The following is a 17,045-nucleotide window of genomic DNA, read 5'->3' as shown; positions in this document are numbered from 1 at the left end:
CACTGGGTATTTGAAGTCTTTTGGCTAATTAAGTGTCCATAAAACAACCACTGGCTCCTGAATCAATCATTGCAGGCAATTCAACTGAGTTCTTGTCCCACTGTAAAGAGAGAGATAAGGATAAATGAGCTTTTGAATACCTTGGTATTTGATCAAGAGAAAAAAGAGGAGTGGGCTGCTTACTAGTGGCTTTGGGTTTAGTGGTACATTCTCAGACTCCATGTCCAGGTTTTCCACAGTATAAACAGAGGTGTAATAATCTTCTTCTTTGCATTTCAGCATCAGAAAGGGGACCCCCTGAAACCTCCAATTTGCATAGGTTCTTCAATGGAACTCGTTGGAGGAGAAGAAGACAGAGGATGAACCAATCGCTTGTGTGGTGGTATATATGTAGCAGTCTTTTCCATACATCTCTCCCTGAGATGACGATCTATCTGGGTTTCAAAAAATAGGAAAAGGAAATGGGAGAGTATAGAGGGGATATTAAGCACTCTTACACATATCGCTTGTAATAAGCTGTAAAATTACAGCATGAAATATCTGCTAGCGAATAATAAATGTATATACTGGTATTAAAACCTATAATCTTTATTAAGGAATTTATTTAAAAATTAATGACTAAGGTGATAAACATCACCTATCATTACCCATACAGATATATTACCTAAAGGTACACAACAATTACTGCACTGCTGCTATCATGTCAATTATAAGTGGTATAAGTTGAGTAATAAAAGTAGTTTAAAAACAAGTTGAACTACACAAACATGTTTCAGCTGTTGCACAGCCTTTCTCAATGTGATTCAGCAAGTGAACTGACAAAAGAATCAAAATCTGGGTTGACAGGGAACTCAATTCTTCCAGAGTATCTGATAAGCCTAACCGAAACTGATCAAGAAGGGCTGCTTCATTACAGGATGTGAGAGTGGCAAGCTGGCAAAACTCTGTTGTATATTCTTCTACATCTCTTTTACCTTGTTTAAGAAAACAAATTCTTGCTTGAGCAGTGGAGATCTTATAGGGATCTTCGTATTGTGTCTCTAGGGTTTTCAAGAACTGATCCCAAGATTCTAGGATGGGGCTATGAGAAACAAGGAGTTGATGAGCCCATAATTGAGGTTCACCAGTATCAGCCAATTGGAATTCGAGGGACGCCATCTTGGATGACGTCACTTAAAGGAACCTTCATTCGTCGGGTAGTCGTCGGGGAAGGAGGATGTTCCGCGCTGGAGGTCTTGAAGATGGAGCCGCTCCTCATCGGATGGATGAAGATAGAAGATGCCGCTTGGATTAAGATGTCTGCCGGTCCGGATGTCCTCTTCTGCCCGGATAGGATGAAGACTTCTGCCGGTCTGGATGTCCTCTTCTGCCCCATTGGATGAAGACTTCGGCCCGGTTGGGTGAAGATGACTCAAGGTAGGTGTTGTAGTGTTAGGTTTATTTAAGGGGGGTTTGGGTTAGAGTAGAGGTATGTGGGTGGTGGGTTTTAATGTTGGGGGGTGGTATTGTGGGTTTTTTTACAGGCAAAAGAGCTGATTACTTTGGGGCATGCCCCTCAAAAAGCCCTTTTAAGGGTGGATTATGGGGCTTAGAGTAAGTGTAATTAGCTTAAAATATCTTTATTGCTAGTATAGTGTTAGGTTTAATTGTAACTTAGGTTAGGATTTATTTTACAGGTAATTTTGTAATTATTTTAACTAGGTAGCTATTAAATAGTTAATAACTATTTAATAGCTATTGTACCTAGTTAAAATAAATACAAAGTTGCCTGTAAAATAAATATAAATCCTAAAATATCTACAATATAATTATTCATTATATTGTAGCTATATTCGGGTTTATTTTACAGGTAAGTATTTAGCTTTAAATAGGAATACTTTAGTTAATAATATTTAATTTATTTCGTTCGATTAAAATTATATTTAATTTAGGGGTGTTAGGGTTAGGGTTAGACTTAGCTTTAGGGGTTACTACATTTATTAGAGTAGCGGCGAGGTCTGGTCGGCAGATTAGGGGTTAATAAGTCAAGGTAAGGTAGCGGCGACGTTGGGGGGGCAGATTAGGGGTTAATAAATATAATATAGGTGTTGGAGATGTTAGGGGCAGCAGATTAGGGGTTCATAGGGATAATGTAGGTGGCGGCGGTGTGCGGTCGGCAGATTAGGGGTTAAAAATATTTATTATAGTTACGGCGATGTGGGGGACCTCGGTTTAGGGGTACATAGGTAGTTTATGGGTGTTAGTGTACTTTAGAGCACAGTAGTTAAGAGCTTTATAAACCGGAGTTAGCCCAGAAAGCTCTTAACTACTGACTTTTTTCTGCGGCTGGAGTCTTGTCGGTAGAGGGTCTACTGCTCACTTCAGCCAAGACTCTAAATACCGGCGTTAGGAAGATCCCATTGAAAAGATAGGATACGCAATTGGCGTAAGGGGATCTGCGGTATGGAAAAGTCGCGGCTTGAAAGTGAGCGTTAGACCCTTTCCTGCCTGACTCTAAATACCAGCGGGCGGCCAAAAGCAGCGTTAGGAGCCCTTAACGCTGCTTTTGACGGCTACCGCAGAACTCTAAATCTAGGCGTAAGATTCCTTTTAACTCATAATGTCTTCCTGTTTGATTCTCAGTTCTACCTCCAAATATGTGTCACACTCCTATGCCAACTTATTTTTAGGCTGGTTTGAATGCTAGATACATAGATGATCTTCTATTTATCTGGCTAGGGAATAAAATACAAGCCAAGGAATTTGTTCAATTCCTTAATAGGAATGACCTGAATCTAAAATGTACTTATCAGTTGGAAAATAGACAAATAAACTACTTAGATACAACACTCAAGGGAGATAACGAACAATCTATACAGAGTTATTTAGGAAAAAAATAGCAGGAAACACAATACTAAGGGCAGATTCTTGTCATCCCAAATATCTCAAAAAGGGCATCTCAAAAGGCCAGCTAATAAGAATAAGAAGGATCTCCACTACTGATCAAGACTATCATATACATTCTTTAAAACTAGTGAATAGACTGACGTGGCTATGACAGAAAACAACTAATGACCTCAAGAGCAGAGATAGCAAAAATGAAAAGAGAAGAGCTTCTAAAAACCACTAAGACATATAAGAGAGACAAAAAGAACAAAAATAGCAAAGACTGGAAAGACAAATCACTAACCTTCTTACCCAGTATAGTAACCATTTTAATAAAGTACTAAACATTGTCTAAAAGAATCTAGATATTTTAAAACTAGATGAGAAACTTAAAGAATGTTTAGACTGTGGAATTAAATTTGTGTCAAGAAGGGCCCCCACAATAGGAAGTAAAATGACCCAGTATGTCTACACCAATAAATACAAATACAAAGAAACATGGCTAGCTAAGAAAGGGTTTTTTAATTGTGGAAAACACCCTTGCAGTGTATGCCAACACTGCATAGTAAGAGACTCCTTTACCTCTTCAACTACAGGTAAAACTCATAAAATAAATTATAGAATGGATTGCTGCTCCCGTTATGTCATCTATCTTATCACCTTTGAAATATATAAGAAACAAAACACAGGGTATATAAGCAGATTTTTGAAATATAGAATTTGTGAACACCTCACTTCTTTAGAAAAGGACCCCCCAAAACTCCAACTGCCAAACATTTCTTTAAGCATGGTGGAACAAATGACAAAAAACTATTACAGTTCCAAGCCATTGATTATGTATCCCAAAATTTCAGAGATGGAAATAGGTTTAGAAAGCTATTGGAAAAATAAAAAAACATGGGTCAGGGAGCGCTAGAAAAAGCTAGGTATCATGGATCACAAACAGCTTGTACCATAAAATATTACAATTTATTAACAATACACTTAGACTAAAAACACATATAGGCAATAATTGAAAAAGAGAATTGTGGCCACAATCTAATAGAAATAAAAATGTAATTTAGAATAAATTCAAATGAATGTTACTCTGTGCAAAGCTGTAATTTCAGATACTGTCCATGGCAGTTGTTAAGAAATCAGTTTGTTAAAGTACCAAGTACATATCATATATTTAATCTGTCTGTGACCAAGCGGTTCCGATCAAATTACCCTAAATTATCATAGTTTAAAAGTTACAATAAAAAACTACAGTGGAAACGGTTATGATAGGAATTTAATATATTTTCACACACAGAAAGCTATAGACTTTACATTAGTCACCCTCCTTGTTTTTATTAAATGAATGGGTTTAAGTCAAAATCTGCGTTTAGCCCATTCGGTTTTCTAATGTACAGTACATGTCCACTGCAACTTTTTATTGTAACTTTTAAACTATGATCATTTAGGGTAACTAGTGTAACCCCTACAGCTTTATGTGTGTGTAAATCTATTAATATCCTACCATAATCGTTTGGGTCATTTTTTTAAAATGTACCTTTTCACTGCAACTTTTTATTGCAACTTTTTATATAAATTATATGTACCATAACTGGTATACATCTTCATGTTAACTTGTTAATTGTATACATATAAAAATGTCATAGACACCATTGCTTTTATAAATATGAGCTAATAATATAAATGACCAATAGCTGCTTCCTGAACAAATGAAGAAGAAATGGTTAACTGAGTTCTTCAATCTGGGATGTACCAATGGATAGGAGGAGTTTAAGAAAGTTATAAAACCACAAACCTGGAACCCAACAGTATAAAGTTTCTTCTAAAGGTGCAGGAACAACCCGCTATCGCTGACCCCTGCATGTTATTATTAACCCCTGATCGGAACAGCCAATAGAATGCGAGCTCAATCTGATTGGCTGATTGGATCAGCCAATCCGATTTAACTTGAATCTGATTGGCTGATTCAATCAGCCAATCATATTTTTCCTACATTAATTCCGATTGGCTGATAGAATCCTATCAGCCAATTGGAATTCGAGGGACGCCATCTTGGATGACGTCACTTAAAGGAACCTTCATTCGTCGGGTAGTCGTCGGGGAAGGAGGATGTTCCGCGCCGGAGGTCTTGAAGATGGAGCCGCTCCTCATCGGATGGATGAAGATAGAAGATGCCGCTTGGATTAAGATGTCTGCCGGTCCGGATGTCCTCTTCTGCCCGGATAGGATGAAGACTTCTGTCGGTCTGGATGTCCTCTTCTGCCCCATTGGATGAAGACTTCGGCCCGGTTGGGTGAAGATGACTCAAGGTAGGTGTTGTAGTGTTAGGTTTATTTAAGGGGGGTTTGGGTTAGAGTAGAGGTATGTGGGTGGTGGGTTTTAATGTTGGGGGGTGGTATTGTGGGTTTTTTTACAGGCAAAAGAGCTGATTACTTTGGGGCATGCCCCTCAAAAAGCCCTTTTAAGGGCGGATTAGGGGGCTTAGAGTAAGTGTAATTAGCTTAAAATATCTTTATTGCTAGTATAGTGTTAGGTTTAATTGTAACTTAGTTTAGGATTTATTTTACAGGTAATTTTGTAATTATTTTAACTAGGTAGCTATTAAATAGTTAATAACTATTTAATAGCTATTGTACCTAGTTAAAATAAATACAAAGTTGCCTGTAAAATAAATATAAATCCTAAAATATCTACAATATAATTATTCGTTATATTGTAGCTATATTCGGGTTTATTTTACAGGTAAGTATTTAGCTTTAAATAGGAATACTTTAGTTAATAATATTTAATTTATTTCGTTCGATTAAAATTATATTTAATTTAGGGGTGTTAGGGTTAGGGTTAGACTTAGCTTTAGGGGTTACTACATTTATTAGAGTAGCGGCGAGGTCTGGTCGGCAGATTAGGGGTTAATAAGTCAAGGTAAGGTAGCGGCGACGTTGGGGGGGCAGATTAGGGGTTAATAAATATAATATAGGTGTTGGAGATGTTAGGGGCAGCAGATTAGGGGTTCATAGGGATAATGTAGGTGGCGGCGGTGTGCGGTCGGCAGATTAGGGGTTAAAAATATTTATTATAGTTACGGCGATGTGGGGGGACCTCGGTTTAGGGGTACATAGGTAGTTTATGGGTGTTAGTGTACTTTAGAGCACAGTAGTTAAGAGCTTTATAAACCGGAGTTAGCCCAGAAAGCTCTTAACTACTGACTTTTTTCTGCGGCTGGAGTCTTGTCGGTAGAGGGTCTACTGCTCACTTCAGCCAAGACTCTAAATACCGGCGTTAGGAAGATCCCATTGAAAAGATAGGATACGCAATTGGCGTAAGGGGATCTGCGGTATGGAAAAGTCGCGGCTTGAAAGTGAGCGTTAGACCCTTTCCTGCCTGACTCTAAATACCAGCGGGCGGCCAAAAGCAGCGTTAGGAGCCCTTAACGCTGCTTTTGACGGCTACCGCAGAACTCTAAATCTAGGCGTAAGATTCCTTTTAACTCATAATGTCTTCCTGTTTGATTCTCAGTTCTACCTCCAAATATGTGTCACACTCCTATGCCAACTTATTTTTAGGCTGGTTTGAATGCTAGATACATAGACGATCTTCTATTTATCTGGCTAGGGAATAAAATACAAGCCAAGGAATTTGTTCAATTCCTTAATAGGAATGACCTGAATCTAAAATGTACTTATCAGTTGGAAAATAGACAAATAAACTACTTAGATACAACACTCAAGGGAGATAACGAACAATCTATACAGAGTTATTTAGGAAAAAAATAGCAGGAAACACAATACTAAGGGCAGATTCTTGTCATCCCAAATATCTCAAAAAGGGCATCTCAAAAGGACAGCTAATAAGAATAAGAAGGATCTCCACTACTGATCAAGACTATCATATACATTCTTTAAAACTAGTGAATAGACTGACGTGGCTATGACAGAAAACAACTAATGACCTCAAGAGCAGAGATAGCAAAAATGAAAAGAGAAGAGCTTCTAAAAACCACTAAGACATATAAGAGAGACAAAAAGAACAAAAATAGCAAAGACTGGAAAGACAAATCACTAACCTTCTTACCCAGTATAGTAACCATTTTAATAAAGTACTAAACATTGTCTAAAAGAATCTAGATATTTTAAAACTAGATGAGAAACTTAAAGAATGTTTAGACTGTGGAATTAAATTTGTGTCAAGAAGGGCCCCCACAATAGGAAGTAAAATGACCCAGTATGTCTACACCAATAAATACAAATACAAAGAAACATGGCTAGCTAAGAAAGGGTTTTTTAATTGTGGAAAACACCCTTGCAGTGTATGCCAACACTGCATAGTAAGAGACTCCTTTACCTCTTCAACTACAGGTAAAACTCATAAAATAAATTATAGAATGGATTGCTGCTCCCGTTATGTCATCTATCTTATCACCTTTGAAATATATAAGAAACAAAACACAGGGTGTATAAGCAGATTTTTGAAATATAGAATTTGTGAACACCTCACTTCTTTAGAAAAGGACCCCCCAAAACTCCAACTGCCAAACATTTCTTTAAGCATGGTGGAACAAATGACAAAAAACTATTACAGTTCCAAGCCATTGATTATGTATCCCAAAATTTCAGAGATGGAAATAGGTTTAGAAAGCTATTGGAAAAATAAAAAAACAAGGGTCAGGGAGCGCTAGAAAAAGCTAGGTATCATGGATCACAAACAGCTTGTACCATAAAATAATACAATTTATTAACAATACACTTAGACTAAAAACACATATAGGCAATAATTGAAAAGGAGAATTGTGGCCACAATCTAATAGAAATAAAAATGTAATTTAGAATAAATTCAAATGAATGTTACTCTGTGCAAAGCTGTAATTTCAGATACTGTCCATGGCAGTTGTTAAGAAATCAGTTTGTTAAAGTACCAAGTACATATCATATATTTAATCCGTCTGTGACCAAGCGGTTCCGATCAAATTACCCTAAATTATCATAGTTTAAAAGTTACAATAAAAAACTACAGTGGAAACGGTTATGATAGGAATTTAATATATTTTCACACACAGAAAGCTATAGACTTTACATTAGTTACCCTCCTTGTTTTTATTAAATGAATGGGTTTAAGTCAAAATCTGCGTTTAGCCCATTCGGTTTTCTAATGTACAGTACATGTCCACTGCAACTTTTTATTGTAACTTTTAAACTATGATCATTTAGGGTAACTAGTGTAACCCCTACAGCTTTATGTGTGTGTAAATCTATTAATATCCTACCATAATCGTTTGGGTCATTTTTTTAAAATATACCTTTTCACTGCAACTTTTTATTGCAACTTTTTATATAAATTATATGTACCATAACTGGAATACATCTTCATGTTAACTTGTTAATTGTATACATATAAAAATGTCATAGACACCATTGCTTTTATAAATATGAGCTAATAATATAAATGACCAATAGCTGCTTCCTGAACAAATGAAGAAGAAATGGTTAACTGAGTTCTTCAATCTGGGATGTACCAATGGATAGGAGGAGTTTAAGAAAGTTATAAAACCACAAACCTGGAACTCAACAGTATAAAGTTTCTTCTAAAGGTGCAGGAACAAGTGCCGGAACACGTAAATAAGGAACTATAACTGGATTTAAGATTGAAAAGTGCACTTTCAAAACAATTTTGTGGATCGTCTGAAAAAGAAACCCCATAACCTCGTTCGTCATTTTCCCATTTGTCAGCCAATCACAAGGACTTAGTGAATCACTTGATTGGAACCGCTTGGTCACAGACGCTGAGACGCCTAAAGGGATACATGCTGGAGGAAAGCTGAGTGTCAGCCAACAAAACAATCAGCATTTTACTAACAAGTGAGGCTGGTAATCAAACAGAGGTCCAGCAAGAGGTATGGTGGGGTAACTGACTAATATAAGAAAATATTACATTAATTAATTAATTATTTAATTAATCAACTACTCCTTACAACCATTTTACATATGATATGTACTTGGTACTTTTACAAACTGATTGTATGGATACTATGGACAGTATCTGAAATTGCAACTTTGCACAGAGTAACATTCATTTGAATTTATTATAAATTACATTTTTATTACTTTCAGATTGTGGCCACAATTCTCTTTTTTAATTATTGTCTATATGTGTTTTTAGACTAAGTGTATTGTTAATAAATGTTATTGTTTTATGGTACAAGCTGTTTGTGATTCATGATACCTAGCTTTTTCTAGCACTCCCCATCATTTGTTTTTTGTATTTACTTTCCCTCTGAGTATTTGGAGATCTCTTGATCAAGTGTGAGTATTAACACTAAAACCCCGGTATATAAGGGCTTCAAAGGAGCTGCTGCAGTATTCTTGACAAAGTCCCATCGATCGGGACGAAACGCGTTGAAGTATACTGCTTTTTTTGGTCCCTTTGAGGATCCGTAACTCTTCTAACCATCCACGGACTAGTCTATTGTCCGACGTATGTAAGACGTCATCTTCCCACGACTGCAGACCGGGTGTTGCCGGCTTGTAACCAACGAGCTTTCTTACATCAAGGGGAAATTTGGAACTCTAAAATTACGGGATACAGACTCTGAGTGACATTGAAAATTGGGACATCAATAGCAGACGGCTATGATATGCACTTATGCTACAAGAATCTTGTGAGTTTTTAACTTTACGTGTGTCTTATAACTATTAAAACTTTTAATGCTACACTTGAGTCCGCACTTCTCTTGCTCTTGTTTTTTGTAAGATACGGTGTATGCAAAAAACATTCACATAACTTGCATACATTAAACTATCAGTCTATTCTATGAACTTCGCAATACGTCTCAGTCTCCCGATGTAAATACGATACGCATCTATCCAGAACTGTTTTTCCTGATTATGCATTATCAGAACATATCACATGTTATGTTTCATACAGCCCCTGTGTTACCATTTGTCTCATTACCATATGGGTACTGTTAGATTATATCTTAACTCAATATTGACTTGCATCGATCTTATTCAATCTCCAAGCTTAGTATCTTGATTAATTAAATGGACTATCTATCGAAATTAAAACATGTTGCAATGAGACTTACGGATGATAAGTTAATATAATTAATATAATATATCAATAGTTACCTATGTTTAAGATGTGTAGTATAAATATGTTATTAATCGTCCAGAACTTAGTATGTATTAACTATATAGGAGGGTAAGTATAGTGAAATTACGCTTTCTCATACATGACCTACCTACATCATATTGTTCATTAGACAGCTATAATATCTTAAACATTGCACTATTTATTATCTTCGTGTTGATTGTACCAAACTTGTAGTGTAGTTATGAATATGGATGTATATATGGGTTATGTATGGGCAGCACGTATAAAAAGTGGAAATTCTACTTAATGTACTTCGTATCAGGCAGCAGTAAAAACTTCTATATTATAGTTAGGATCAAAAAAACATTTTAAAGTTTCACCGTATCATTTGTTTGAATGACGGAAAAAGACAGTGGTACATGTTATAACAACTAATATGACTCTGACCTCTTTATTATGGATATTAAGTGATTATAATAATCTGTGGACAATAAGGTCCCTTTAGTTTACTTAATCATAATTCTTTCCATAGAGACTAGCTTCTTATATTATTGTAAACACTCAACTTTTTAATAGAACATATGTACCGCTCTACAGATACTTCAGAAAAAAATATATATATAGAAATTCCCACTTTATAGAGATACATATTCAGAACTCCACGTGACATATGAATTAAAATGATATTACAAAAAGGCCCAATAGTTATTGGCCTCATTCATCCCATTCGGCATGACTGTATTGAGTCGGAAAATCCAATTTGTTTCTTTTTGTAATAGGATTCGCTCACAGTTTCCACCTCTAATTCCTGATCTTACTTGTTCTAAGCCCCAACATTTGAAAGAAATATTTTTCCTGGCATGGAATTTTAGGAAATGTTTGGCCACGCTGGTTATTTGTTTACCCTTATCTGTATCCTTCTGAGCATTGCAAATGTTACTAAAATGTTCGGTGATCCTAACACCCAGTTTACGTGTTGTCATACCAACGTAAAAAATGTTGTACGAACACGATAAACAATATATAACATTGCTGCTTTGACAGTTTATATGGGTTTTTATTTTGGAAGAATTTGTCAAAACACTTAACACAAATCCTTTTGGAATCTTTCTGACTTACAACTCAAACACAGAGAATGTAGAATTCTTAGATCTTAACATTAGCAAAAAAATAGGATGCACACAGCGACGAATAATATATTAGATGCTAGTAGTCACCATCATCCATCCAGTGTGAGAGGTTTGCCATATGGGGAATATCTTAGACTAATGAGTTAAAAGACAGATTATTAAAACGTAACTACTATAAAAAAAAACTCCTGGCTAGAGCTTATCAACAGGCACTAGCTAAGGATAGATTTCTCAAACCGAAAGAACAGGTAACATCAGATTCTAACAGTTTGAGATTCATATCCACGTATAACAGCCAAAGTGAAAAATTGACTTAAATTGTCAACAAATTGTTCTTATGAGTGATGATCAGTTACTAACACTTCTACCAGAGAGACCCTCTTTTACATTTAGACGGGCCAATAATTTAACTGATAATCTGACTACAAGACATTTTGACAGAAATAGAAAGAAAAAACCTATCTATCAAGGATCTATACCATGTGGACGTTGCAAAACATGTCAATATATGATTAAAAAAGTAGCAATTACTGATAGATTCGAGAAAAATTGGAAAATAAAAACCCATATAAACTGTCAAAGCAGCAATGTTATATATTGTTTATCGTGTTCGTGCAACATTTTTTACGTTGGTATGACAACACGTAAACTGGGTGTTAGGATCACCGAACATCTTAGTAACATTCCCAATGCTCAGAAGGATACAGATAAGGGTAAACAAATAACCAGCGTGGCCAAACATTTCTTAAAATTCCATGCCGGGAAAAATATTTCTTTCAAATGTTGGGGCTTAGAACAAGTAAGATCAGGAATTAGAGGTGGAAACTGTGAGCGAATACTATTACAAAAAGAAACAAATTAGATTTTCCGACTCAATACAGTCATGCCGAATGGGATAAATGAGGCCAATAACTATTGGGCCTTTTTGTAATATCATTTTAATTCATATGTCACGTGGAGTTCTGAATATGTATCTCTATAAAGTGGGAATTTCTATATATATTTTTTTTCTGAAGTATCTGTAGAGCGGTACATATGTTCTATTAAATAGTTGGGTGTCTACAAAAATATAAGAAGTTAGTCTCTATGGAAAGAATTATGGAATTATGGTTAAATAAACTAATGGGACCTTATTGTCCACAGATTATTATAATCACTTAATATCCATAATAAAGAGGTCAGAGTCATATTAGTTGTTATAACATGTACCACTGTCTTTTTCCGTCATTCAAACAAATGTTACGGTGAAACTTTTAAATGTTTTTTTGATCCTAACTATAATATAGAAGTTTTTACTGCTGCCTGATACGAAGTACATTAAGTAGAATTTCCACTTTGTATACGTGCTGCCCATACATAACCCATATATACATCCATATTCATAACTACACTACAAGTTTGGTACAATCAACCTGAAGATAATAAATAGTGCAATGTTTAAGATATTATAGCTGTCTAATGAAAAAATATGATGTAGGTAGGTCATGTATGAGAAAGCGTAATTTCACTATACTTACCCTCCTATATAGTTAAAACATACTAAGTTCTGGACGATTAATAACATATTTATACTACACATCTTAAACATAGGTAACTATTGATATATTATATTAATTATATTAACTTATCATCCGCAAGTCTCATTGCAACATGTTTGAATTTCGATAGATGGTCCGTTTAATTAAATAATCTAACTATCAAGATAATAAGCTTGGAGATTGAATAAGATCGATGCAAGTCAATATTGAGTTAAGATATAATCTAACAGTACCCATATGGTAATGAGACAAATGGTAACACAGGGGCATTATGTGAATGTTTTTTGCATACACCGTATCTTGTTAGTGTAATATTTTACGAGCATGGACCCTCAGTACAACGTAACACTCTCACTGTAGTGACTAATTTTCTATTGGTGGGAAAATGACATATAAGACAGGATATCCTATCAATGGAGAGCGTGAGCACACTTCTATGTTATGACTCTCAGAGTGATTGGTTACCGAACCTACATGCCCAACCTATGACATGCACAATGTTGGGATTGGTCTATAAGAGGGCGTATTTCACATGCAATAGCATCATTGGATGATTATCGTCTTTGGTTTATGTATATTAAGGGGCAGCACCCGGGCCTCGGTTTGTCACTTCTCACATTGATAAAGGCTGCTAACAGCAGCCGAAATGCATTTGTGGTATATTAGTGCATGTTTCTTTGCACAGTGTTTTTAACATTACTTACTTACTAACTCTAATTAGTCATCCCCGTCACCTGAAGCCGAGGTCTGCTGTTATCGGCCAGGAAACAGGGGGATGACTATTTCCTTATTTAAAAGTTCATATTCACTCACTTTTTGTGTTAGAAAGCTATTGGATAAGGAAGCCCAATGGATTTTCAAGTTGGGAACCAAAGAACCAAAAGGCATTAACTCCAGATGGGATCTGGACCTTTATCAGAGAACATTACAGCCAATTTATTTATGAAGTAATTATTATATGGCTTTAAGTCTATCATATTATATTTTCAGAACCCCACTATGGTACAATGCTGTCTGAATCCAACCCAATACACCTCAAGGAGAAAGAGTTTACTTCTAACCCCCTAAAACGAAATTAATAAAACTAGTAGGATTCTACTGTCTACTATCCTCCTCAATAATTTTTGGATAGTATATAGATTTTTTCAGGGATATTAAATTTCTGTTTACCTATATTGCTTATTGTAACTAAAATTAGCACTTCTTTTTATACATATGTCAAACTATATCAATATTGATGTATTATAGTTTATTCATTTAAATGCTAAATACTTCCTTCAAACCATTGACCATTTTGGTTTAAATATAAAAGTCTCATACATTGATCTTTTTACACTTTTGAAAAACTGAGACGGTAAGGTAGTTGTTTAGTCGTATTTGAACAATTAAAATTCTGCTTTAAATTTAACATTTGTTTAACTAGAAAGTGGGTAAGTGCGGATAATAATGTTTATTTAACTTTTTCTGAGTTTTTTTTGTATGTGTTCATATTAATATGGCCAAAACGATCCATTTACCTATATACTTTAAGCTCTTTATCTAGATAGTAAGCAATAAAAAACCTAGCCCCCATAGCGTTCTTGTAACTAAGTTACCTGTAATAATAGTTACCCTAATTATAAGCAATGCGAGTTAGTGCTTTTATTATATATATATATATATATATATATATATATATATATATATATATATATATATATAAAACTATGATTTTAAGGTGAATAGAGATTGGTATGCTTAAGGTGTAAAGGAGGTGCCTAATATTGGAGTATCAACGTATAAGAAGGCACAATTTACTCACACACCTATCTTTCACAAAGCTCCAGAAGGGGCGTGAAACGCGTCAGTTGACGTCACCCTCCTCTACTACCTACGATCTAGGTCACTGCCATGTTTTTTTTTGTTTTGTTTTTTTAATATTTTTATTGAGGTTCAATTTCGGCATACAAACATAAAATAAGCAACAGTATAATCAAAACATACAATTCTTGCCAACATAAGATATACCGCACATCATACTGGATAAACAGATCTTAGTCATATGCAGATATTGAAGATAATAAGTAAATAAAAAGCTTGCCGGAAGCTAACTCAATGCCTTCTAAATGACACATAGGGCCACATTTGGACCCTGCAGAGTAACAAAATAGAAAGGAAAAAAGTTCAGAAGGCAATGTATGGGTATGGGTATGGGTCTCAACATACAACCTCACATTTCTTGTTTTATACACTGTGTAGTTTTGATCATCTATTGAGCCCTAGTGTCTATAGTTATCCATATATATATATATATATATCAGGAAATACAATAAGCAACATATAGGGCCATATTTAAATATACTTAGAAAATCCTCTCAAATCTCAAGTGGCCTTTTACGAATCAAACAGGGAATAAATCACTAGATAGAGGATGGCTAGAAACTAAAACTAGACTCAAATAGGCCCACTGTTAGGCCTTTGTAGCTGTATGTACACATATGCTAGTACAAACCAGATAAGGAGGGGGCTATAGATGATAAACTAGCTAAGCATGTCAAAATTTATAACAAACTAGGGGAAATTATTAGAATAAGGTTTCATAGTTTAGCAAGCAAACTATATGGGGGGAGGGCGGAGAAGAGGCAATATGGACGATGGAAGTTGCGGAATAATGCGCCTGTGATCAAAGTATGAATATTATATGGCTAATAAAGACTAGGATCTAGTACTACTCTGTAGTTCCCCTTAATTATGGGATAAAGACCTATAGCGGAAAAGGACAAAATATATCATATTAGAACAGACAATTGAATCAACCTATAGTTATCAAACTTGGCATAACCAACAAGCAAAATTGTACATACATGTCAACAACTAGTACTCCAAACTTATAGCTGTAATAATAGTATCATTTGATCCTACACTGTAATAAAGACCAAAAGGTCCCATACCTATGTATAGAGGTACTTATTCAGATTTAAGATTAGAATATGGCTCTGGTATAACAGGAAAGGAGCTTATCGTCTACCTACTCATATCTTATACTACTGTGCACGGGCCCTGTACCCAGGCGGCAGGTGAATTAACTATTAGTATGTATAGTATGAGTTAGTAATAATTGGTTGGATGTACCTTTCACAAGATCTTACAGAACACTCAGACATAACTAAGCAGGCCAACTAAAACTTAAAAACATTCTCTTTTAGGGCAAGGTTTTGGGAAAAAGAGGTGTAACAAGTAGAGATAAATCTGCAGCAATTATATAACGTTATAAAAAACGACATGTTCCCAACCCAATAACTGCCAATTGACTACTAAATATGACTATGAAATATTATGGATTGAGAAAAGTATTACATAAATATTTTGCAAACTTGAAAGGACATCCCTTAGCATCAATATAGTTGCGGCAATTGTGGGAAAGATATGAGTCTAGTAGCCATCCAAATATTTCATACATGAGGGCTCAGTCTCAATTAACATTAACAAATAGCAGGAAGGAAAACAGTTTAAATGGGAACATATAAAACATATTGACATTTTCCCCAGTAATCTTCTATCATCTAAAATAACATAAGTCCAAGACAAAGGGGAAAAGAAAACAAATTTGTGTCCTCATGGAGCTGTGGTAAGCTCAAACAGTACTGTAACCTCCCAACTCTCTCTAAACATAAACTCAAATTGGAGACCGCGATAGGCAGAGAGTCACATCAAATTGGCCCCATGTATGAGTGGGCTATCTGTGAGAATAAACTCTAAATGTCCCAAGCCCATCAGTCTGAGTCAAAACATTCTCACCCCACTCCGATCCTGAGGCAAAAGGCATTGGAAACTATAGGTATGTCCTCAATCTCCTCTACCTCCCGGCCACGGGGTTTCAGTAGGAAAGTAGCGGTAACATCTAAACGAATCGGATATCCAACTTTTGCACCGCACTCCAGGGCAAGTCTCAGGTTTTCACCTAGGGGAGCTGCTTCACAAAGCGTGCCATATAGCTGGAATAATTCAGTATCTTTTACTAGAGCTGTAGATTTGTCTGCCAAAATGTTTCCCACCCACGTGGCTGTTAGACCAAGCTGTTTCCAGCTCCTCTCCAGAATGGCATCGCTACCCTTTTCACATGCTATAGCCGGTGACACACTTATACAAGTACCGATCACATAGGACTCCAGCTCCTCTGATAGGCATGAAACCCCAGTCTCCTGTTCTAACGGGGTCATTTGCCAAACAACAGCCACAAAATCTTCAGCGGGAGAAATAGATGCCTCTTTCAATGTCTTCTCTATGGCATCTTGAAATGCATCTAAGAGACTGCCCAGTCTGAATTCAATCCATGCTGTGATCGCCATAGGGGTCATTAGTATTCACTCTGGTATTTTTTGAAAGCACCCTGTAAATAGCACTTCACAGCTCACAAATAGGTAAGATGAAGGATTCACGTTAGCATATA

This window comes from Bombina bombina, chromosome 3, assembly GCF_027579735.1.
Source record: "Bombina bombina isolate aBomBom1 chromosome 3, aBomBom1.pri, whole genome shotgun sequence".
NCBI lineage: Eukaryota > Metazoa > Chordata > Amphibia > Anura > Bombinatoridae > Bombina > Bombina bombina.
This window is presented reverse-complemented; position numbering follows the sequence as displayed.